Source organism: Pseudonaja textilis, chromosome 2 (genome assembly GCF_049901715.1).
Source record: "Pseudonaja textilis isolate UNSWEBS1 chromosome 2, rPseTex1.2, whole genome shotgun sequence".
Taxonomy (NCBI): Eukaryota; Metazoa; Chordata; class Lepidosauria; order Squamata; family Elapidae; genus Pseudonaja; species Pseudonaja textilis.
In genome coordinates, this window is record NC_141991.1 from 163,275,866 (window position 1) to 163,300,732 (window position 24,867).

The 24,867-nt window shown below is 41.6% G+C and overlaps 1 protein-coding gene across 1 annotated transcript in view; it reads right to left on the reverse strand.

Annotated features, from left to right (window-relative positions):
* The window catches only part of LOC148127225 (uncharacterized), a 230,714-nt gene that overhangs the window by 37,553 nt on the left and 168,294 nt on the right, over positions 1 to 24,867 (reverse strand). The window lies entirely within an intron of this gene.

Genomic DNA, 24,867 nt, shown 5'->3' on the forward strand with positions numbered 1-24,867 from the left:
TACAATAACTCTAAGCTTTTGCTGCCATCTATGGTAAGATATTGTGACAGCCCGTAGTCTTTCAAAATAACCCAAAACCCAAAACGTATATTAAAGTCCCGTAAAGCCTTCAACTTAACTTCACTGTTTTATTAGGCACAGTTTAAAGTCACAAAAGTAAATAAGGAGGCAAACAGAAAACCAAAACAAACTGCATTGATGAGAGTTCTGAAGCAAGCCGAGATAACTAATTATAAACTCCAGGAAAATAACCGAGAAAAGTCCATGGGAAGAATGCCAGCAAAGATAAGCCTCTTTCAAAGTAAATAGTAAATTGATTCCAGCAATTCTGACTGCGCAGTTGCAAACTTATATACATAGCTCTCACCTGCAAGCCATGAGGAGGATCATGGTAATCTCCTCTTGAGTAGACCTCGCTTTTCCCTGATCCTCTCCTCCCTGCGTGACCTAGGATGGGTAGGGGATGGGCCTGGATCCTCCTCTGATTGCTCAGCCAGCCTCTGCCCTTCCCCAGCCTCCTCCCCACCTCTGGAGCCACACTCCCACTCCCTGTTGGCTGTTCCTCCTCTTCCTCAGAATCAGACTCCACCAGGGGCATGACAGATATCATGTATAATTTGATCATGCAAAAATTGGTTTTTTTCAATTCACAGATAGTAACTGTATTTTAGACATTTAAACATGGCATGCGCACATGTATCTGGCAATTCCCTTCCCTTCCCACAGCTTTCCAGTCTACATTTTTAAAATATGGAAAAGAAAAAGGAATGATCAGAGTATCCCAGTGAGAGGCATGGTGCTTCTTTGGCTGGCTTCCAAGGAGGCTGGTCTATTTAATGGAAATACTGAGAATCAATGACTATTAGCCTGGGTAGCCATGTGACTATCTCTGAAAGTCATCTGCTGGGAAACAATTGGGTTTCCTGTACATGTGGTTGGCCCTGTTGGATTAGACCTCTGGCTGCTGGAATAGATGGGCCACAGGTATGATCCAACAGGGCCTGCTTATATTCTTATGTGTTTATGAGATGGTTCCATCTCTGAACATTTTGACCAGATTTTCATGGTGTATCTATAAGAAGCTGGCTGTGTTGAGTCACATTCCACTGTCATTTTTTTAAAAAGAGAGATTGAGATTCAAAATGTAGTTTACTGTCATTACCCTTGGGTTTGGTTCTGGGTCACATCAGGACAAACATTTGGCAAAAGCTGTTTTGCAGCTTGCTGCAGAAATAGGACAATGAACAAATGTGGATTTTCTCATGGAGTTTTCGCATTCATACTGAGCTTTTTCTGAAATGCCTGCTAAATGCATCAGTTTGAGAGAAAGTAAACAAAAAGGTATGACTTTCTCTTCTGACTGACATGAAATGATTCTTTCCTCATCACAGTTCTTGTCAATTAGACTTCTATTTGTTTATCTAAATGTAAGTTGACACCCACTGAATTCCATATAGCAAAGGAGAAAGTTGTGAGGAAAGGCTAATTCGTAATTCTATTATGCAAGAAAAGAGCTAATTGCCAAGCAGCTACATTTCCCAGAACAGAGAGGCAGATAATAGTTAGACAGAGTAAAAGGAGGGGAGAAGAAAAAAGAGAAGGTGATATTTTCACATCTTACCAGTATTATTTTAACAATGAATATGTGAGATATTTTTTAAATTATCCAACAAAGAAAGGAATGGTGTCATCTCAGTATCCCTTCTTTTCATTGCAAAAAAGGGTCAACAAAACGATGTTACTGAGGCTAAACACTACTGTAGAAGATGTCATCCATCTTAGTAGTAGAACCCCTTTTCTTTGAAATAATTACTAATTACCATGGACAGCGGCACATTGTAATGATTATTGGTCTATCTAAAATTATCAAAAGAACTAGGGAAGCTCTCTAATAAGACTGTGACTTTAATCATGTCCTTCACATTCTATAAAAGAAAAACAGTGAGGGTTATGCAAAATTGGTCAATTTGAAAATAGGATGTTCTGGAGAAATCTAAAATTTTCCAGAGCCTATTGAACATCCGGGAATACGACATCTCCTGGAGGCAGTTTAGCCTTCATGAGGTGTTCTGAAGGTGAACTAACCCCAAAGCAGATTTGTTTAAACTGGAAATCCATGTTTAGAACACCTTCAATCATTTTCAGGTGGTTTTACCTCCAGAAACTCTCAAAGTACCCCTGGATCTTGCCCTGCTATTATGGTACAGCCTATAATAATGTAATATAAAGCTTTAAAGCTTTATATTTGAAAGTAACTAATAGCTAGGACCAATGTCTTAAAATGACTGGGCCAGTTACTGGAAATCCAGGTTGCCTGACATACCTCCCAGGTGATACTGGTTCTTTATTGCTTGGGCTGCAGTCTACATTCTCTTGTCTTGCCCTCTAAATCTTAACTTGGCTTGAACTCGTTTGGTATTTGGCTTATGAACTGATTTATTAACTACTTTTCCATGACTCTTTTTAGCTGTAAATAATCCTATTTTGAAAGTATATTTTTATAATTGCATTGTTGCTGCTGCCAACAGAACAGAGGACAGCTGAGATTGCATAAATATGGTGCAGTTGTGTTCTTCCTCCATGCCAGTAATCAGTATGGTACATCTTAGTTGTTTCAATGTCATAGTTTCCCAATTGCTATCTTATCTGGGATATTCTGGTGGTGTATATAAGGTTTCCCACCAGTGTATTCATCATGTCAGCAGCAGCAGATCTCATATTACACTTGTACACTTGTTGAGACAGTAATTCCCAGACCACTGTTACCTCCCCACAAGGAAATACTCTGAGGTGATTATGAAAGTTGGAGTCTGAATGCATGATTTAGATTATAAAATGAAATATAAGAGTTGGGAAGAAAGAAAAGAGTCCATTATGTGCAATCATATCATAATTTTATCTGGGATGTTGGTTCATTCTACTTACCGTTTTTTGCTTTTTATGTAGTCTTCAACTGACAAAAGTTATCAATTTAAGGACAGAGACAGCATAACATTGAGGAAGGAAAGTAATCTTCAGTGCTTCAAGCTTTCTGGTGGAAAGGGGATTATTATCTTTGTGTCACTGTTTTCCCTGTGGTTCTCCTCCATCGTCAGAGTGCAATGGGCTTCTCTCTGTGTGCAATACTTGATATACTTATTTTGTCAAGACAATGGAGACATCGTTCATATATGCAAACATGGGCTGAAGTCAACTGGATTTGAAGCTGTAGTGCATTGCTGCAGTATGTCCATGTACCAACTACAGCTGGTCTTCTTTTAGAGATGAAGAATTCCCGTTAGTGCCAATAAGGAAAGAGACAGACAACGAAAGAATAAGGAAAAGCAGATCCATGTCAGGAATTGCACACTCCAGTTGTTGCCACATGATGCAAATCACATTGCAAGGGAAGAGCTGAACAGTTGATTGCATTCAAATGTCATTAATATGGAAATTATAAGTATGGTTTTGAAAGCTGTTTAAATTTATAATTGGACGTCTGGAGGCTTCTAAAATAAATCACCCTATGTAGCTGTTATACTATATCAAAACATTCTCATCGAGCAAAATTGGGAAGGGTTTTTTGATTTTGTTTTGGCCCTTCAGCTGGGAATTGAAAGGTTCTCATTAGGTGGAAGCTGAAGTTTCCCTGCAGCTCCAGGACACCAATGGATAAAATTCATCATTCATGCAATTAGACAACTGACTGCCAGATCTTCTGCAGCAGGGGTGTCAAACTCAAGGCCCGAGGCCTGGATTTGGCCCCCCGGGTGCTTAGATCTGGTCCGCAGGGCCACCCTGGAAACAGCGGACTGGTCCATGGTGCCTCTGCCAGTGAAAACGAAGCTCAGGAGGGTTACCTGTGGCCACCTCAAGCTCCATTTTTGCTGGCAGAGGGTTGCAGGAGGTTGTTGCAGCTGACAATGGAGCTTGAGAGCCCATTTTTCTCTGGCAGAGCGCTTGGGCCACCACCTGCACCCCCGACATGAGTGATGTTGAGCTAGCCGTGCCCATCCTGGCCATGCCCCGCCCGAGGTCAAACATAACCCTGATGTGGCCCTTAATGAAATCAAGTTTCAATCAGAATGTCTTTTCTGCACCAACTCAGAAAGCTCAAACTGCCCAAGGAGCTGCTGATCCAGTTCTACAGAGGAATTATTGAGTCTATCATTTGCACCTCTACAACTGTCTGGTTTGGTTCTGCAACCCAACAGGACAGACACAGACTTCAGAGAGTAATTAGGACTGCAGAGAAAACAATTCCAACCCACCTGCCTTCAATCGAGGATCTGTATACTGCACGAGACAAAAAGAGGGCTGTGAAAATATTTACAGACCCCTCACATCCCAGACATAAACTGTTTCAACTCCTTTCCTCCAAACGACGCTATTCCCTCAACACTGTCCAACTATTTACAAAGTCTGCACTACTATTACTATTAATCTTCTCGTCACTCCTTATCACCCATCCCCTCCCACTTGTGACTGTATGACTGTAACTTTGTCGCTTGTATCCTTACAATTTATATTGACTGTTTCTTAGTATGATTTGATTGCTTTTTGTACCCTATGACTATCATTAAGTGTTATACCTTATGATTCTTGACTCTTGATGAATGTATCTTTTCTTTTATGTACACCAAGAGCATTTGCACCAAGACAATTTCCTTGTGTGTCCAATCACACTTGGCCAATAAAGAATTCTATCTATCTAAGTTTGACACCTCTGTTCTGCAGAGTCACTAGTGGAGGATCTTGCCCAGTGTATTTTTAATTCTTAAGAATGGATGGGAGGCTTTAATCACATTTTTGGGAAGGAAGATTAAGTTTCTAGCTCTCTAAAGTCTGTTTGTCATGTTATTATATTGGAGTGTTCAATTTGTAAAATATGTCTTTAGTAAAGTGGAATAGGTAAATCTTTTAGGTATATTCAATAAAATTGTAGGCTATCTTACTTTCTAACTAGTAAACCAGTATTTGACCAGTATTCGACCTAGCTTTCAGAAGTGAGTAAATATCCAAGTCAAACCAACAAAGAGCTTTGGACGTGATAAAATCTAAAAACTATTATTTTCCTATTAGATCCTTCCAAGTTCCACCAACTAATTGAGTTGCTCAAGGCCGCTACAGATAGATTCCTGCTTGCTTCAGCAATTTTCCCCAACTAAAGAATTTGTTTTACTTTTTTTGAAGTAGTCAGCAATTGCTAAACCCTGTAATGTATACAAACTCCAACATGGATGAGAATTTGTTTTGATTGCGTCTTATTTCCAATGGTAAGTAACATTTACTTATTTTAAGAAAGGGGTTCATTTGGAGCCTGTTCTTAATTTGAGGATTCAGCCCTCAGGCAACTACCAGTGATAACCAGTGTAGATGATTATATCCATTTTGCAAATGGCAAAGAGTTTATCTAGTTGACCACTGAAGTACAGAAAGTGAGGTTAAATGGATCTTCAGCCTGATTCAGAATGAGTCTTCATATGTTTTTACAAATCTGTACATGCTTGCATAGGATTTGTTTAGTCTTAAAAACTATTAGCATGGCTGCCAGTCTTAAAAACTATTAGCATGGCTGCCAGTCTTAAAAACTATTAGCATGGCTGCCAGTTGAGTCCCTCACTTTTCAGTCCCCAATACAGATAAATCTTGTTTAGCAATTGTTTTGGTTAATCACACTTATGATGGTGATGAAAAAGTAACTTTACAATCCAACCTTGAATTTATGACCTTCACAGATCTGTAAAGCAAAGGAAAGATGAAGTAAGCAACTAAGTAATTAATAAGCATAGTCACAGTTTCACTTAGTGATTGCTTCACTTACTTATAAATTTGCTAAAAGAGAATTACCTGTATGTCACAGAGCAGTCAAACGATAAACAGATATTTTTTCAAATCCCACCCACTTCAGAAATTGTGACAAAATGCATTGGGTTTTATTTTTGTAAGCTGCCCAAAGTCACCATGGGTGAGTTGGATAGCCATATAAATGTTCTTAATAAAATAATAATAATGTGGTCTTTCTAGATTATACATACCGACTGTGCGCTGGTTACATTTGGGAAAACATACCAGTAGAATATAACCGGGCAAGAAAAAGGGTCTACAATAAATTCTGTGCAAAACTGAAATATGTGTGAAGAGTAATTTCTGTGCTTGTTTGAACTCATTTACCTCCATACAATGTTTTTGTATTTGTTTTTTTTAATAAAATTTACAAATTGCAAGCTAGACACTTTAAAATATTTTTATATATGACAACTGCAGCAAGACACAAAAGTGGAAAGGTGCAAATATGCTCAAAAGTGGAAAGGTGTCATGCCCCTGGTGGAGACTGACAGCAAACAGACGTTTGAGAGAGTTGAAGCAGGGGCATGGCTCACTCATGGATTATATTGTTCATGGGTTATATGCATGGAACAAGAAAAAGATCACAACACTGGTGATATTTCTGTCCAGCAATTCCATTTTGACTAAAAGTTATTTGCAACTCGGCTAGGCTCACTTATCAAGAGAAGTTGGTCCAAAGAATTGATGCCATCCCTGAAGACCTTTTCCCCAAAAAACTGTTAGTTTCTCCTGGGATGAATATCTGAAACATGTCAATGTTGGTTGGAGAAGATAGCTCTAAGGGTATGTGGACTTTTTAGTTGTAAATATGCCCGTTTAAAAAAAAGAAGCAATTTCTCAACAGCACAAAATTATATTAATGTTAATTAGAAGTTCTATTTTGTTGTTGTTAGTCGCGAAGTTGTGTCCGACCCATCACGACCCCATGGACAACGTTCCTCCAGGCCTTCCTGTCCATCTTCCGGAGTCCATTTAAGAGAAGTTCTGTAGGAGAAGGCAAAATAAGCAAGTATTACATGATATTTTTCCTCTTGCCTCAAATCACATAGGCAATAATTATTTTGGGACTTTGCTTTTGGTTGCATTGTGCAGCTAAAGATAATATATGCAGAAATGCTGTACTATGCCTATTATGCCTGGGCTGCAAATATTACTATCAGCATCATGTACAGAGCAAGAACAGGAGAATGAAGATGAAGAAGGCAAAATATGGGTACTTTATGAAAATGGTGGCTGCAGAAGACTTGGCTAAAACAGAATAGTTAAAACTGTGAATGTGATTAGGACTTGTCAAAATTATTGATGACCTACAGTAGAGCAACAAATGCTGCTTTGCCAGCTCACTGCCCCTACTACACACGTACATAACAAGTCCATTTGAAAAATACCCAAGGACAAAGGTGTGGTTTTGGCATGACATTAGAACCATGTCTATTTATATTCTACATTCACTGTGTACTTCTCCTTTGGATTGGTATGGAAAGCACAGAAAAGGCAGTCAGCTAAAAAATTTTACGGCAGGAGATAAGAAAAAAAGGGAAGGAAATATAGCTATATCTACTTTATACCGCAACAGTCTACTAGAGGGTGCTCAAACCTGGCGAGGCTGTGACCTCTAACATGCTACATGAATTTTAGCATCACTTCACTCTCAGTATAAAAAGTTACCATGGCAAACAAGCCAATTGTCAGGTCCACCATCATCTTCTATGGTGTCCTGCACCATACAGGGGGAGAGGGAATTGTGTGCTTGGGATTTTTCCACTTGTGCTGTTTGCTTGGGATTTAGGGAGGTGGACTGTTTTCGGAGATAGGATGGACGTCTTCCCAGCCAGTTTTTGCCAGGTTCCAGGGTAGTCGTGCCCTGAGTGTGAACTGTTATCTGCCTAGTACCTCAGCATTCTCAAAACATCTTCTTGGCATCGCGTTGGACTGGTCAGGGAAGTTGGGATTGGGGAACTGAAGGAATTGCTTTACCTCAGGTGACTTTGCTGCACCCAGTTTCCCACAGTAAAAGTTCTTTTGATTCCACTCAATGGATTCAGGAATCTTGCTCTCCTTAGGGCCTGACTGGGGCTGGTCTGACACCAGTGAAGCTGCAGGATCTTTTGAGATTGCCACCCTGGGCATTTTTGATAAAACACCTTAAGAAGCCTTTGCTCTTGTTCCCTTTTCTAATGCCTGGCCTCTCTGACCTTTTTTTTTTTAATTGTAACCTTCTCAGGGGACCCACTTGTACATTGCTAACTTGCAAAGCTCAGGCCCACTGAAGGCACCCGTAATCAATTAAATTCAGGTTAAGACAATAACCTGTAGGAAGAAGGGGGTGGTCAATTTTCAAACCGGCTCTCCTTCCCTCCCCTATTTGACCTGAGAATCTCAGTCATGTGCAAACCTTCCTTCTGGCTCAGAGTTTTGTTTGTAAATTATTTGCTGTGGAGTTTAAAAAAAAAAACAGTAGCAGCAGCAGCAGCTTCAGCTTTAATGGATGAGGGATCACTGTGGTTTTTAGTTCCACCTGGCAGATTTCTTTTTCTGTTTTGGAAATGGAGAGGAGTGGTGGTGGTGGTGGTATGAATACATCTACAGTTTGGTGTCCTGGTTAAGGCATCAGGCTAGAAACCAGAAGACGGTGAGTTCTAGTCCTGCCTCAGGCACAAAACCATCTGGGTGACCTTGGCTGGTCAATCTCTTTCAGCCCTTCTTGCCAAAGAGACGGTAGTGACATGTCCAGGAGGTCATTTGGAGGCACAAAGAAGACAGACCTTGGAAATAGGGAAGAGAAAGTCAGTGGTCCTTTGGTCAGTGCAATAAACAGAATAAGCCAGATATTCCAACTGGCATACTAGAGTTTCATGAAATGATTGCCAGGGAATAGGCAGGGTTTTATGGGACTTTCTGCCTTCTGTGCTCTTAACACTTTTGGCTGGCATTAGGTACTATGAACTATGACTTGTCATGAAAAACATTCCCTGTTCACCACAAGGAACAAAATGTGTCTTGCGGGAACTGGTGGAGGTAATTCATCTTTTTCTTCTCTCTGCTAGTCAAGGAGAGAGGCTGACAATAGTTTCTTCTTGTACCCCGAGGGCCACCTTTGCTGAGACTGGGATTGAAAGGCAGAGAATGAATGCTGCATATTGCAGGAACTCTTCCGGCAAGCTGAGTCCAATGAAGTTGAAGACACGTATTTCACAGCTCAGCCCATATCATGGTGCAAGTAATTACACAATGATTAGGCATCTCCAATGATCTTTCCTCCTGTGAAATCCTATACCTTGCAAGTATCATGATGTTTAATATTTCTTTTAGTTCCAGTGTGGGAAGCATGTACATAATGCTACTTTTTAATGATGGCATTTTTAAAAAATTAAAGGTTAAAAATACAAAGATAAATGCTGATGAATATAAAAAGTTAAAAAAAAATTGCAGAGAAAAAAGAACAAAGGAGGTATATATAAAAAAGATATATAAAGAAATCAACTCCCCCTTACAAGACAAGTACAAACAATTTCAGTAATTTACACCTTCTCTAATGTTTCAGCCAAAAATCCCTGATTCCCATGTCTCATCTATAAACGAATTATAAAGCCTCATCATTAATTCATAACTCATTAATTCATTGATAATCTTAATTCAGTAAGGGTTACTAGAAATATCAACATAAATATTTTAACTTTAAGCAAATAAATCAATGTTATATCTCCTTACTTTTAATACACTTACTATTTTCTCTAAAAATACAAACAATTTTTCCATATCTTACCTTTTATCTATAAACGGATCTTTAAAGCCTTGTCATTCAGTCCTGGACCAGAAAAAACTACTAAGAGCTACTAGAAAGAACATCATACATACATACTTTATAGTCTTTTTGCTTTTAAAAGAACTTGATGTTTATTCCTTTAAATAATATTCCCAAAACTGATTTATTTTCATTTTTTTTATTTTTCTCAGGAACTCCTTTATGAGTATAACTCATCTCTTTTGTAAATCCAAAATAAGATATGAAGATTTTGAATCTAAGTTTAAGAAATGTTATAAATTAGAGAAAAACATGAGTTGTCCAAGTTACTATTCTGATTTGTTGTTTGGATGTCCCTTTCAAATATTGAGACATCAGCCAGTTTACTTGTAAATCCTGTGCAACATCATTTTCTATATCATCCTTATGTCTTCTCATTTTAAAATCCAAAACAGACTCATTTTCAGTTGTATCCTCTTCTATTTTCTCTTTTATGGTAGCAAATCTTAAGAGAAATTTCTGAGGGCAGAGATGCCAACTATTTTTGGATTATTTCGATGTTAAAATACTTGTTTTTCCATTCTGTATTAGTGGGTGTCTTCTTTAATTTAATCTTTATTTCTTTCTGGTTGCCTCTAGTGTCCAGCCTTCTGAGTTTCCTCCTGTTTTTCTCTCTAACCCACTACATTTCTTACACTTAGATTCAAAATCTTCACATATTTTTTTCATGGTCCAACTTTCACAACTGTGGGTAGCCATGGGAAACACCCTAGTGTGGACTAATCTGCATTTAGGTGCCAGGCTGCATCATGCAATAACTGAGGAGGAACAAGACTAACTTCTGAGTGCAACACTCACTTGTAGTCATGCGGCCCGAGCCCCAGTTTTCCTACAAAGAAGCTTGTTTGTTTGTTTATAAACTATTGTCCGCCTCTCTTACCCACAAGGGCACAACTTTTATGCCTCAACCTGGTCTGTTTCTGCAGCAGTCAGGATTGGAAACTCATACCCCAACCGTCACCTGAAGCTTCTTTCTCCTAAAAACATGTAAAGCGAGAAGGATAAGAGAAGGCATGCTTGTGTATGAAATTCTAGCTGCTGCAATTTGAAAGAGTGTGTGCGTGTGTGTGTCTTGTGCCTCTTTATGAAACATGACCTCTCAAGTATCTAACGGCTCCTGCTGGCATTCTTTTCTGCCTAGACTAAAAGAGCAAATAGGGTGTGTTTGTTGTATCATTTCTACTGATCAAACAAAAGACACTGAAGATAGGAGATTTTCTGCTGATTTCTTCACTAAAACCTCCAGAAGAACAAACTCCAGTGAGTCAATGACAACCTATACAGGCAACTCCAGGAAATCCATCAACTCAGGCATGCAGTAGTCAGAGTTAACCAGGGTGTCATTTAATAGAGAGTGTGGAGAGTGAATCAACATTTTTAATAAATGGAACATTGATTCCCCTAGAACAATGGGAGCCAGTGTTCTTGCTATGTCATTTAAGCCCTGGGGTAAATGTTAACATTTCTGGACTCCAACTTGCACTGGAGAAGCCAATACTAAATCAAGTGGTCTGGCAACAATATTTGCATGACGTAATATGTCCTTTACATGATATACCATTCATCTGAATACATCCTTTATTGCCTTTTCTTTTTGTAAATAAAAATCTGGCAGTCATTCTTTTGTGTGTCCCCCTCACTATTTTTAAGACAACAGAGTTTGTCTGCACCAAGCCCAAAAAATTACATTTGAGCATTGACTCTCTTATACCTTGTATAGAAAGCGAATGATAGAATATTTTATCTGTTACAAGGAAGAAGCATCCTTTAACTTTATCTGGCTGAGAAGAAAGAATCCAGTCTATATTTGGAAACCAGCATCTCCAGGTTTTCCTCTCTGATGCTATTTCTGCTCATGCATTTTGCTTGCAGACAAAGAGTTCCTATTAAAGTAATTTCTATTTCGGTTTCCTTTGGTTTTGATTGCCAGGTCTAAAGGGGAGTAAGATCACAGGGCTGTTCTATTACACTACAAAGTCTTGTTTCACCCCCTAGACAGGGTGGGGGAGGGGAGCCCTGGGTCATTTCACAGAAATTATAAGAATTGAGCCTGAACAGCAATGTTCGGACAGTCCTGCTCAGCGGAGGCAACTGAGGGCAGAAGGTTGTTACAACTTGGTGGAGTAAGCTAATCCAGTGAAAATGAGAGCAGGCACGTGGCAGCCCAACATGTGGCTTTGGCATGCAGTGGGGTAATCTTAACTATAACTCCATTGGCCTTCAGCTCAACAGAGCCAGAGGAAAAGGCACAACCCAATTTTAGATGGGGGTCTGTGAAGGATTAACATTGGCCTGCCGGTTATTTAACAACATAATCTGGAGACCATGGTAACTGATTCTCTTTGCAAAGGGCAGCATTTGGTACCTCTCACTAGCTTCTTTCGATTTAGCCGATGGCCATGGATAAAAGCATCCTGGGACACTCTTGTTTTCAGTCCTAATTTCAAACACGGTATTAAGAAGTATTTATAGCAGATAGAAAAAAGCTCAGAGAAAAGTAATATTTTAAATGCAGCTTTTCCTGCCATAATCCCCTTCAAATGGGTTGGTTTACAGCTCCCATAATCCTTGGCTAGTATGGTCGGTAGCTATTAGTTTTGCCTCTTTAAATCTTCTTGTCTCTGTAGAGAACTCCATTAGCAAAAACACTAACTTCTCTCATGATATTTATAGCAAGCAATGCCTCTTTATAAATTCCTTTCCTGTCTTCCCATTCCCTGTTTCTAATACTGTACAACTGTCTTCTTGTAGCCCTGAAAATGTTTTATGTCTCTCTCACCTAAGCCCCCTTCCCAAAGGTGGTCTTCCCTCTTCTGCTAACCTGGAATCTCAAAAATGTCTTGTTCTTTCAAAATGACTTATTTTCCTTTATTCCTTCATACATCGGAGTTTCCATCGATCTATACAATCTCTCTAACCTTCTGTCTTTCCTTCATTATCAGTTTATCCTTCCAGAACTTAATGAAAAATAAATATCTGTAGCCACATCAGTATCAGGGAATCTGTAGACTTAAAAAGAAAGTCAAGATGGCACAGCTATACAATCAAAGCCTTTGCCCTTTTTGATGAACATGTAAAAAAAGGGTGTGGGCTTCAGTAATTTGGATTGAATTACTAACTGGATTTTTTTTTGACCCCTTAAACAGATGCTTCTGTTCACTATCCTTTCCTTACCTGCTTTGTCCTGTACTTTCTGACTGTCTAAATATCCAACTTCTTGGTTGAGAGATAAAGCCATCTTTATTTTTACTCTACCAAGCATAGAAAGAATAATCTCATAAGTGACGATATATTACGTGGTGAAGATTTCAAGCATTAAATCTTAAAAGGCCAGAGAGGTAGTGCTATTCATAAGATCATTCTGAAATGGGAATCAACAGAAATATCCTGCAACACAATTATGATAATTCTGTTTTGCTTTACTTAGCCACTGTTTTTTTTAAAGTGCCTTTTAAACTTGGACCTATATTTAGAGTATCCAAAATGGCAGCATCCATACATTAAGAGAAAGTTGGCAGATTCAAAATTCTGTAATGTATAAAAATACAGAACCTGCTATTAAACCAGACAAAGTTGAATTCTACTGTATAGTGCAATATTAATGCAGTATCGGGTTTTCAATTCAGTTGTATAGAATGTGAAGGATGAGTGCTTGTGTTTTATTTTTATAGTTATAATGTACACTGAAGATGGCATTTAATTTCATTGTACGAGGTGCAATGACAATAAACTAAACTAAGAGGGGCATCACCCAAAAAGTGGCCAAAGAGATCTGAGCCATAGACATAAACTGTTGGTTGGCTGTGAAGGAATAAAACTGAAGCAGTTCCCATGAGGGAATTTGACACTCGCTGGAACCATGCCCCTTTGCTCCACTGCTTGAGCCAACTTTTGGCAGCTGAATCCAAAGTCTTAAAAGTGAGGTTTTTGATGATTATGAGATTGTGTGTAAACGATGTTTTCATTAGCCAGATTTCTAACAGAGCTCTGCTTGTAAACTCTCATCCTACCTAACCCCAAAAGCAGATGCAGGATGAGGCCAGGAGGGACCCATTTCTTGTACTTCTTTATTAGTTAGGCAAAGGGAGAGTTAGGTGCCTCAGTCCAAGTTTTCTTCTGTGTGAGAACAATTGTAGGCTGTACTGAGACAGGTTTTGAGATTGCAGAGTCTGGGAAGAAGCAAAAAAACATTTGCTATGAGAAAATGCTCAGGTAGTATGGGAATGGGATGCAATAGCTACAAAAAAATGAGAGAGATCATAATTCTTACACATAAATATAGCTCCTCTATTCCAGTAAATATCCAAATAACAAAGAGCACTACGAGTCTTGACTTGAGATGAAAACACGGGTGTTTCATTCCTAATAAGGTTGCAAAAATCTAGACAACCACTAGATGGTAATAAAGATATATGGAAATCTATGTTTGCTTCCATCTTGTGGTCACCTTGATTTTTCTGGCTTCGATTTTGGACTCTGATCACTAATAATAAATTTTTGCAGATGGGTAGATTCAAAGTGGTTAGTGGGCATAAAATTCTCCCTTTATATTTGGTGAATGTTTGGAGGTTAACCCCCTTCTAATGATGTTCCTTGTATAGGTAACTGGCTTTCCAAGTGTAATCCCCATCAACTGTTTGTGTTAGGCATATATAGGCAAAGTCGCTATTCAAGTATATGATTGGAGTGGGGGAAAGTGCTCTCTCCATTGCTAGGAAGTTGATGTTTAGAATATATAAAACTTACATTTTTTTTATCACCTTGGATCAGGAAAATTAATCAGATGTTCAGAGAGAAGTTGTAATAAATTAAATGCTGTATCTCTAGTACAGGAATATTTCATCTGCATTGTCAAAGGCATGGTTATGACTGCTAGCTGCAGTTTCTGATTTCCTGGTTGCTGCTACTACTTTGTTCTATGGAACTGAATTTTCTCCATCTGATGGCACTGAAGAAGGATTTGAAATCATTGACTATGAAGTTAAAAAGCAAGTTTCTGCAAATTCCTCTTTTGGTTTGAATAGCTTAGCATAATTTATATCTAACCACATGTCAACTTGATGTATGGTCCAGTTTTAGTTGAAAACGTTTTTGTGAAAATATTTGCATCTTAGCTCCATAGGACCCATATAAACAAAGAAAATGTTTTGTAGACCTTGCCTCTATACAAGTTTGCAGAAAACTTTACAGAAAACTTTGTAGACTTTACTTGCGTGCAACCATGCCCATCCTCTGTGCCCACATTAGGAAATGGTATTCTGACATCCGAGAAACTGAAGGGCTATGAAGTTCCTATAAATTATGAAAGAATAACCTATTGAACTTTCTATGACTGTACAGGAACTTTACCGGAAGTTAAAGCTAAAGATGTGAGTTGGATAAAATACAGCGGTAGAGCATTTCCGGAATAGTAGTAGTTAGAAGGGAATGAAAATTAGAAAACTCAAAAGATGTTGGAATGAAAACAAGGCTGAAGTTTTCAGCTTTTCTCCCTGTTCTCCCCACACTCCCAATTAAGGATATTTGAAGGCAACATCTTTGGGTTATCAGAAAATTCTGTCAGCATGATCTGTAGAAAAGATATAGGAAACACACCCTATTTGCTCTTTCAGTCTAGGCAGAAAAGAATGCCAGCAGGAGCCGTTAGATACATGTTAGAGGGCATGTTTCATAAAGAAAAGAATATTGCAGAAATGATGATGTAAGGAGGGCAACAAGCAACTTCTGTACACCATATCTATTGACAAGAGTTTTGCAAACTGCTAGAGACTGGGATAGTAAAAGGAGAGTGAATCTCCAAGTAATTTCTCAAAATTAGAGAAAATCATTCATTCATTCATTCAGTGATATTTTAGGTGTACTTGAAAATCCTAGTAGCAGAAGGAGCAGAAATTCCCTTCATTTCTGCACTATGTAAGTTAAGTCTCTCTCTCTCTCCCATTCTGACACCCCTGATAATATCGATCATCTACTGTTTTTTTCTGAGCCTAATTGAACCACTTCTGTCACTAGGAAATAAAATCAACATTTAGCTAATCTACTTAAATATCTTTAGAGAGAGAAAAGCAAACATTCGGGACAAGGCACACAAAGGCAGATCCGGAAACTGAAGCCATCCTCAAGCTATTTCTTGTAAAGCAAACAGGAGAGAACTGGCTTGTGGATTGTGAGACAGACTAACCAGTTTGACTTGTTTCTGCACAGCTAGCAACAAATCTGGGATACTTTATTTGACTGTGCTGTCATCTGCACTTTTGTAGTCTCCCATTCAGAGGCATGAACATACAAGTGTGTATGCAAACACCCATATAAGCCCATAAAGGTATCTTGATGCTTAAGAGTTGTGTGTATACGTTTATCAAATTCTCAGGATTATACTCTGCATATCTGTTGAAGTAGGTGCTGATGCACAATAACTCCTGCATTCACAAATGTGTTATGGTGCCACAAGACTTCTTATTACTTTCCAGGGGGTAAAACTAATAAGGCATGTTTTGATCTTTCCTTTTACAAAATCCAATTCTCAAATAAAATGTCCCAGGAATGAAACACCAAGGGTGCAAGAATAGGAAAAAAAAGGCTAATAAGAAAAGCAAATGTGTAAGAATAAATTGCTGAAAAGCCATGCAATATGGATTTAGGGTAGACTCAAGGACATATAATAAAGTGGTAAATCCACCCTTCAAATAACCACATAACCAAGGAGCTGGTAGTCTAGAAATTAGGACAGCCATGAACCTGGATGACTGAGAATCTCCATAGGTATGTAGAAATTAAACTTTTCCCCCTGGTGGCTTACAGTCTGGTTACTGGCTCTAATCCTCAAACTCAAGTGTCCCTTCACTTCAGCTGCTGATTTTCTGTGCCTTAGGAGCTCAAGGCAGCAGAATGGACACAGCTCCCACAAACGAGCAGATTTCATTCCCTTAACTCAGAGGTCTCATTCTCGCGGCCCGCAGGACGATATCCTGTGGCCCCCACCGTGATATGAAGGTATAATATTAGTGTATAATATAAATATAAAGTATAATATAAAGTATAATATTGTGCGGCCCAGCCTCACCCAGACTCTGCCTCCAGCGGCCCCCAGGTAAATTGTGTTTGAGACCCCTGCCTTAACTAGTCTTCAGGTCATGCAAAACAGAAGGCAGGTATGGAACAGACTTTCTTCTGAGCAGAAATGGCCAATTCATGATCTCCCAATCTCATACAGCCTCCTGATCCCCTGCTTCCTAAAATGTTAATTAATGATATGCTATAAAAATTTAGAATTCCATTAATAAAGAACTAGAAGTTACTTTCAAATTATAAATATGTATATTTCATACTTCACTAAAACGTCCCTCTTTAGGATTTTGGTGGCAATGCCCAGATTAAATCTATTTAGCAGGAAGGTGCCTGGCTTTTGATAAAAGCCGGATATCCATCTTTCAGGGAAGGGGAATGCAGCAATGGCGTTCTATGGCAGAGAGTTTGTGATATTTTACAATATTTTGTAATGAAAAATACAAACTAAAAAAAGAAGGAAAAAACCCTATCTTTATACGTAGTGAGAATATATTAGTGTAATATGATCATGTCATATTCACTAGGTATAAAGGAAGAGTTTTTTCCTTCTTTTTTAATTTGTTTTTTTTGGGGGGGGGTGAGATTGTCTTTTTTTCTCATTTTTTTTCAGTTGTTTTAAGTTTAAAGATTTTATTAACGGTGTAAGTATAATTTTTAAGAAAATGTTTTTAATAAAGGGAAGGAGGTGGAATGGTTAGTAATGAAAAGATTGCAAAACGTATTTCATATTTGGGCATCTTCTTGTTTAGCAAGCAGAATGATTTAATTAAAAGTTAGAGAGAAATGTTCTCCCAAACAACTTAAGTTTAATATTTTCTGCTTTGTCAAATTCATCAGAACCCTCGAACAATACAGTAGAAACAAACCGAAACTGGTACAATGGGAGGAAGCAGGCTGAAGTATGTTAGATAAGCACGGGAAAAGTGTTTGACAGCATATTAAACTGAATTATTTTGCCAGAAATTATGCAAAACTATATATAGAAATTGAACCATGCATACATCATGGAACAGTGCCACAGTAAATTTAAGACACTGTAGTCTAAAATGCAAAAGAACGCTACTGGGTTAAACTAAGTATTTCTTCCTTTTTGCCCTCTAAATTGCAACACATGACACACATTTGCTCAGGGCGATGGAAGAGTGTGACCCCAGAAACAACAACAAACATCACAGAATGGCAATTCTTCTATCAGAGCCAACTAAAATTTCTGAAAATGTTTCCAGAAATCTTAACTGAGCAGACTTATAACAATCTTATGTTGATGTACTGAGGGTTATTTCAGAATCTGTTAGTGAATTAATGTTGAAGTGTACAGGTTAAAGAACGGACTTGCTCAATTGCCAGGCAAAGGAACTGGCTGTCTATTACACCAAACACTAAAGGAAGGCTTCTGAGATTTTGGTATCTCAAACAATTGTTCCTCTCTATGTTTGGGCTGTTCTAGTGTTGTACAAGAGAAGAGAGAAATAGCTCAATCACCTTTATCCTTCATTTTTCAGTGTCAAGATATCCCTTACCTTTTAAAGAGCTCACAACTCCTCCTTTTTTCATGTGGAAAATGCTTGGGTTTAAGTTCTAAAGAAAGATATCTTTCTTTAATTTTCATTTATTTATTATTACTTCAGTTTTGAGGCCACCCAATTCCACAGCAACTCTGGGCAGTTTACAAATAAAAAGAAAACCAAGCATATCAGAAAAATGTGCCAGAAGATAGGAAACAGATCAAAGAAACAAACAAACAAAAACCTAAAGGGCTTCATTCACCATCCTAACCTAAGACCTGGGAGAACAGCGGGATCTAAATAGACTGAAAAAAAGTCACAGGAGTGGAATATCATTAAAAAGGGCAGGAGCCACCACCAAGAAGGCATGCTTCCTAGATCTTTCAAGATAACTTTGCGTAACTAATGGGACTTGAAATGTGCCAATTCCAGCTGTCCTAATTGGACAAGCAGAAACAGATGGAGACAGTCCCGCAAGTAACTAGCCCCTCTGCCATGCAGTGCTTTATAAGTGATAACCAGCACGTTGAACTGCACTGAAAACTACCTGGCAATGGGTTCAGTTCATGAAGCAGCAGGAACAGATATGCATACTGCCACATGCCCGTGACTGCCTGCACTGGTGCATTGTGGGCCAGCTGTAGCTTCCTAGAAGTCTTCAAGGGCAACTGCCATTATAATATTCTAATGAAGAAGTGATCATGACCAAGAGGGCCATGAGGGACACTTATTTTAGTTTGGTTTGAAACAAAAATTGTTACGCACCTTCATATTTTTTCTTCATTGGAACAAATCCAGGCACCACTACCGGTACTTATTTCCCTAACTTGATTTAAGTCTATTACCTCCTAGATATCTTGGAGAGTTAAGTATATTAATTACAAAGCTAACTAATGATAATACCAAATCAGCCAATTCAGGCATTCTCATACTATTTCAGCTACAAATAAGGCCAACCAAGATCATTAAGTCCACAAACACCCCAGAATGATGAAGATAAACAAGCCAAAAATCTTCACAGCTGACCACCAAATCCTGGCCACTTTATCATCAAAAGGTTCAATTTTGTCTGAGAGGAGATAGAACGTATCATAACCAAATGTTGTTCTGGAAAACAAAATACAGTGTAAGCGTGAGAACATTTTCTATGTAAATCCCAATAGACGGAACAAACAAGAGAGCAACACATAACCTATTGTTTCATATCCTTGCACAAGGGCATATACTGCTATTAAAACGCAATTTTTCAACAATCCCAAGAAGAACTGCTGACAACACATCAAAATGGCCAAATGCCTTCCTACACTCGAGAATGCATAGGTTTGGGATATTCTTAGTTTTGCAGCTTATTCCTGAAATAATATAATTCTAGAAAGAAAGGTGAATATAGATCATTGACTACTAAATAAGAATCTAATCTGCATCTTAAGTGCATTCTGTAATATATCATTTAGCAGCTTCTCCACGGCTATAGGATATGGGCACTGCCCTAAGAGACCTGTAGTATTATAGTTGAAAAATTGAAATTAATTAATTAATGTTGTAATCATTAAGTGAGTTCCGTATCTTATTTCATATCAAACTTTCTTGAAAAACCAAGGCATTTTATTTATTTATGCAACGCTGTTTTCTGACCCCTCTCTCCTGTCACTTTCTTTACAATTCCATTATCCAGTCAACATATGTATGGTGGTTGCCGCTTTGGGATTGTAAAGCCCTAATGACTATAAGTATCATTTGTTGCTACTCCTGCACAGTATCACCCAAAACTGTGCATCTACATCCTGAACAGAGGCATAACTTACTTTCCCATTGATGGCTTGAGTTCAATGACGCATGGGGCCTTCTCAGTGGTAGCTCACCAATTATGGAATTCTTTCTCAGGGGAAGTTTGCCTAGCCTCTCCCCATGTTGTCCTTTTTCAGAAAACAACTGAAGATGTGCTAGGAATTTATAATTGAGCAATTAATCAGAAGGGGCGTTGGTTCTTACCTGATACGCTTCTTTTCGTAGAGCTGTTGAGAATGTCCAGGTTGGGAGGAGCTCCAGTCTCGGCTCTCACAGGCTGAGCTTGAGATTGAGGCACGCCTCTCACCATCACGTGGTCCTCCGGGCGCGCCCCAGTTTTGCGAAGACGAGAAGGAAGGTCCTGTTCTCATCTTACTCAGGAAAAAATATTAGTTTGCTCGGTCGAACAGCAGACGGCCCACGGGTGGGGCTGGACACTCTCAACAGCTCTACTAAAAGAAGCGTATCAGGTAAGAACCAACGCCCTTTTCCATAGAGCTGTCTCGAGTGTCCAGGTTGGGACATACCAAAGCTTGGCTAGTCCTGCGGGCGGGCTCCCGTCTGGAATGGGACCTCTCCTGGAACCCTGATGACCCGCTGGAGGGCACGCCCAACAGGAGAACCCCTCGGAGGTTGGAATGCCTCAACGAGAGGGCCTGATGAAGGAGACGGGGCTGTCTAAAGGTAGCCCTGCCGGGGATGCCACGGATGCTTACTGAGACCGTAGGGCAAGGAGACTAGGTAGAGCGGCCAAAACCTTGTTAGGGACCCGGCACGAGGAGCCGGGCAGAGGCGAGGATGGAAGTTCCCCTGAGAAGACCTAGCCAGAGTGAGGGGAGGCGCCCTCAATAACCGGAGGGTCACCGTTGCGAGGGTGGTGATGGGACGCCCTAGGGTGTTATGGGATAGACCCTGTTGGGGACCCCCTGAGAGAACTCCAGGTCAGAGTGATGGAGGGGAGACGTAAGGAGTTCCCAAACTGTGACCTGTGCTAGTGGGGACCAAGTTTGGTTCCGCCCAGAGCGAGGCGGTCGGCCCTGCTCAAGAGCCAACTGACCGAGGACCGCCCCAGAGGGAACTAAGGGTAGTAGTGAGGACCAGGGCAAGGGGTCCGTGTATCTGGATTATGAGGCTGTGGGCGGGGCCCAGAGAAGGAACCCCAGCTAACATGGGGTGGGATAAATGTGTTGCCAGCCAGATGCCCTGGGGCAAGGTGAGGAGGACAAGGGTGCTCCAGACTATGAGCCTGCGTCCGGGAGCCGTATGGTCACCGGGAGTCTTGGTATGGAGAGGTAAGGCAGATATGAGGATTAGGCTTCCCCAACGGTTTGGGCAAGGCTGAAGAGAAAGAGATTTTGCAGGAGTTAAGTGTCAGAGTGGAGCCAGACTAGGCGAGAAGCCTGGAGAGGATTGGCTTTCTCGCTCTCCTTCTCCTCGTTTTTATACTTGTTTCTTTCTTTCTTTCTTTCTTTTTTTTGGGGGAGGGGCAGCCACCTGGGGGCGACTGCATTATCGGGAACGACGGAAGCGAACCTCTCCCGGATCCCCGGAGGGCTTCCTGACGAGGTGCCTCCGGACCTGTCTGGTTCCGATCGGTCAGGAGGCCTGTAGGGAGATGATTGGTAGTACCTGGGGAAGGAGGAAGAGCGGGAAGAACCTTGGCGAGAAGAGGAAGAGGAACCTCTGAAATCAGACCTCCTAGCAAGAGAAGGGAGATATTTGCGCTTGTTGCGGGTCTCGGCCAGGAATGGGTCGAGAACCGGTCCAAATAGCTTCCCCCAGAGATGGGGGCTGATGCTAGCTTAGCCTTGTTTTTTACGTCCGCCTGCCAGTGGCGGAGCCAGAGAAGGCGACGGGCAGTAACCTGGGACGAGATGGCCCTGGTGGAGAATTTTGCAGCCTGGAAGGTGGCGTCTGCAGAGAACTCGGCTGCGGCCAGGATCTTGGCAATATCCTGGTGCGCTCTGAGATTAGCTGCGGGACGTGCTGCTTGAGCTGCTGGAGCCACTTGATGGAGGTTCTCGTGAAAAAAGACGCGGCCGTGGAGGCCCTGACCGCCCAGGCATCAGAGAGATGAGCGCGGCGCAGGGCCAGTTCAGCTCGTTTGTCCTCGGGCTGGAGAGCTTCGAGGACTCGCTGGGAGTTGAGCGGGAGGCCAGACCTACTACGGGCTCGCCCACGGGGGATCGAGCAAGGTAGAGAACTGCGGTTCAAGATTGAAAAACCGCTTGTCCTGGGCGTTGGGAGGAGGAGGAGGCCCTGAGGAGGCTAGCTGCCTTGAGACCATGTCAGAGGATATGGGTGGGACAGGAATCACTTCGGTTTCCACCACAGGCTGGGAGAAAATGGAGTCGGGAGGAACCCCGATGCCGCTGGGTTGGGTGGGGGGAGGGTTCAGGCCCGAGGTATTCCTGGCCTTGAACAGGAGGGACCTAAATAGATGTGGTTTAAACAGCCCCAGAAACGCGGGCTGGCCTGGAGAGAGGCCCTCGTCCTCCGACATGTCCCCTTCTGGGGGCCTGCTCCCGACAGGAGTTCACTGTCTACGACAGACCCCAATTCGAGATCCTCCTCGTCCCCAAAGAGGGTAGGGTCCCGAGTTCCTGGGCCTCCATCTCCTCCATCTCCAAGGGCAGGGTCAAGTCCCCGTGGAGAGCTACCTGACCATGCGAAGTTGCTGATCCTCGAGCCTCGGGGCCTCAGGCCTAGGGGCCAGACCGGTCAGCTGCTGAAACTGTTGTGCTATCCCGTGCCGGATGGCCAGCTCCATCGCTCGTTTGAGATTTTCGGGGATTTCCACCGTGGGGGTGGATGAGGCTTCTCCGGGCGCAGACCTGCAGCAGCGGGGGGAAGGTGGCCTCAGGGGCCTGTCCAGGCTGCGATGAAGAGGCAGAAGCAGGGGAGGAGGGAGGATGGGTGGAGGTAGAGGGAGTGGGATTGGAAGGGTCCAGAGGCACAGAGCTTGACTCCTTAGAGCGTCTGTCAATCTCCTTTTCAAGGGCCCTGTGTCGCCTAAGGGCATCCCTTTGAGAGGCTTTGGATGTTTCCTGTGCTTGTTTGCGCAGGTGGTGAGACTTTAGCCTTGGCCTTCAGTGAAGTGCCACGAGATGCATTGTCGTCTGCCATCTGGAGAGGAGAAAGGAGGAAAAGTTCTTGATTAACGTGAGGTGATTAACAAGGCTGGACACAGCCTAAGCAGGGGCCGGAAACCCAGTACTCGTTCGCACCCCCTAGGTCAAGGGCAACAGAGGTGCTTTGCACGTTGTTGAGAAGTAGGGCCTAGCCCAGAAGCCAATTGCCAAAGATGGACGCAAAAACCGCCCTGCCGGGCGGACCGGGAAGGGGATGGCGGAGCTGCTACCTCCCTTGCTGGGGAGAGACTGTGTAGCCAGTAGACTCCTATATCTAGAGGAGTACCAAGGCAGGATTGCAAGGTACCAGCAGGGATTTGGACATTCCAAGGATCTGCCCAGGAATCAAACACAATGCGGCCTGCAGGTAGGCCTCCGAGCAGTGGCAGGCGTCCCTGGGGCTACCAACCAAAAATTTTAAAGTAAAGTGCCATCACGGGTCCTCGGACAGTTGCACGTTTGGATGCGGCCTCACGTAGAGGCCGGGTATCCTAGCGCACGTTTCGCACCCCTTTTGATCAAAAATTTTTTTTGTATTTAAAATAGGAGGCTGTTGCACAGCAGGGCCTAGCCCAGAAGCCAATTAGCCAAAAGTTGAACGCCAGGCAGCTACCCCTGCCGGACGGACCGGGAAGGGGATGGCAGAGCTGCTAACTCGCCTGCTGGGGGAAGGGCTACAGAGCCAACTAACCCTGGTTAGCCTGATAGAAACTAAGTGCAAACAGGCAAGGATATAGGCAGTCCGAGTCTGCCTATAAAACCTTAAGAAAAATCCTGTTATAGGCCTCTGAAAAATGGCGCCCGGCCATGCGGCCACACACAAGATGGCGGCGACTCCTGCCACTCCCAAGATGGCTGACGCCACAGGAGCCCAAAATGGAGGGCGCAATGACGAGGCAATCCCCAGCGGCTATCACCCAGGAGAAGTTAAAAGGCCCGGAGGCCACAAAGAAGTACCTGGGAGAGGCAGGAAGCATCTCCTGGGTTAGAGGGCGTTCGTGGGAGGAAACGGCCAAAGAACAAAAACAGGCAGGAAAGAAACGATGCAGCTTCGCACGGAGCGAAAAGGCAGCAATCGGGGGCAGCGCTCGAAGCGCTGGATTCTCCCTTAAAAGGATAGTGAAACAATTCCCTTAGAAGAAAAAGGCTCCCTAGGGAGCTCAAACCTCAGTTTCCTGCGCTGTCTGAGAGTCCAAGTTGATCAAAAAAAGAAAACACGAGGTGCTAGAACGACCAGGAGCAAAAGGAAAACCAGCCTGACTGCCACGAGGCTGAGCAAAAAACTGGGGCCCGCCCGGAGGACCACGTGATGGTGAGAGGCGTGCCTCAATCTCAAGCTCAGCCTGTGAGAGCCGAGACTGGAGCTCCTCCCAACCTGGACACTCGAGACAGCTCTATGGAAAATTGGACATTTTACACTGCCTGTTGTTTTTCTTTTACTATATTAAAATGATTTTTACTTTTTAAAATATATTGTTTTAAGCACTATTTTATTGGGTTGGAATTTTTGTTGTTGTTCTATTGCTAAGTGCCTTTTTTATAATGGCCTGAAACTGAATAATCCAGAGGCACACCAGATATAAATTCCCCTCTGGATTTAAAGGAGATCCAATCAGTGCATATAAACTGTACAAAACTGATAGAGATATGATGCAAACATTTTTTCTCATTCGCCCAATGTTTGTAGTATGTTTTAACAGTTGATTCCAATTTTGAAATATTTACATCCACTGGGTCCACT